Source organism: Octopus sinensis, linkage group LG11, assembly GCF_006345805.1.
Source record: "Octopus sinensis linkage group LG11, ASM634580v1, whole genome shotgun sequence".
NCBI lineage: Eukaryota > Metazoa > Mollusca > Cephalopoda > Octopoda > Octopodidae > Octopus > Octopus sinensis.
In genome coordinates this window covers 63224753-63225983 of record NC_043007.1, presented here as the reverse complement: position 1 = coordinate 63225983, position 1231 = coordinate 63224753, and the positions used below count along the sequence as shown (strand labels likewise).

Genomic DNA, 1231 nt, shown 5'->3' with positions numbered 1-1231 from the left:
TGCCTCACATAGTTGCTGCAGCACTTTGACTGGGTACTAAAGCAACAGCTAAACCAGTCAGCTGTAGATATATGTATGTATGTATATATATATATATATATATATATATATATATCAAGCTGCTGGATCAGGTAATGAAGGTTACGGAGAGGGTTATAGCCCAACTAATTAGAGAGAGAGTTAGCTTAGATGAGATGCTATATTCCTGGTAAGACAGCTGCAGGAGAAATACCTAGCCAAAGATAAGCCCCTGTACCTGGCTTTTGTTGACATGGAGAAAGCCTTCGACAGGGTCCCTCGATCCCTTATCTGGTGGTCAATGAGGAAATTAGGGATAGATGAATGGTTAGTGAGAGCTGTGCGAGCCATGTACAGAGACGCTGCTAGTAAGGTGAGGGTTGGCAACGAGTACAGTGAAGAATTCCAGGTAGAGGTAGGGGTCCACCAAGGTTCAGTCCTCAGTCCCCTCCTATTTATCATAGCCCTCCAGGCAATAACGGAGGAATTCAAGACAGGATGCCCCTGGGAGCTCCTCTATGCTGATGACCTTGCTCTAATTGCTGAGTCACTATCAGAACTGGAGAAGTTTCAGGTGTGGAAGCAAGGATTAGAATTGAAGGGCCTTAGAATCAACCTAGACAAAACCAAAGTCCTAATAAGTAGGAAGGTAGACCAATCACAAACGCCTTCAGGTAGATGGCCCTGCTCGATCTGTAAAAAAGGTGTAGGTAGAAACTCTATAAGGTGCACCAAGTGTAAGCTATGGACACATAAGAGGTGCAGAAATGTCAAAGGAAGCTAAACTAGAAAATAGGTTTTTGTCTGTGGCAGATGCTCAGGAGCAATAAACACTGAAAATGTGCAGAGACCAACTTCTACCACGTTCCAGGGAGAAAAACTAGAAGTAGTTGATAGCTTCCGCTACCTAGGTGACCAAGTCAGTAGCGGTGGTGGGTGTGCTGAAAGTGTACCTGCTAGAGTAAAAATAGCCTGGGCAAAGTTTAGAGTGCTCTTACCCCTGCTGGTGACAAAAGGCCTCTCGCTCAGAGTAAATGGCAGACTGTATGATGCATGTGTACGTACAGCCATGCTACATGGTAGTGAAACATGGGCTGTGACTGCTGAGGATATGCGTAATGAAGCCTGTATGCTCCGATGGATGTGTAATGTCAGTGTTCATAATCGACAGAGTGTAAGTACCTTGAGAGAAAAGTTGGACCTAAGAAGCATC

At 44.7% G+C, this 1231-nt stretch overlaps 1 protein-coding gene across 1 annotated transcript in view; it reads left to right on the top strand.

The window, feature by feature from the left end:
* LOC115217045 (ataxin-3) overlaps nt 1-1231 on the top strand; it is a 31742-nt gene that overhangs the window by 974 nt on the left and 29537 nt on the right. The gene's annotated exons all lie outside the window — the stretch shown is intronic.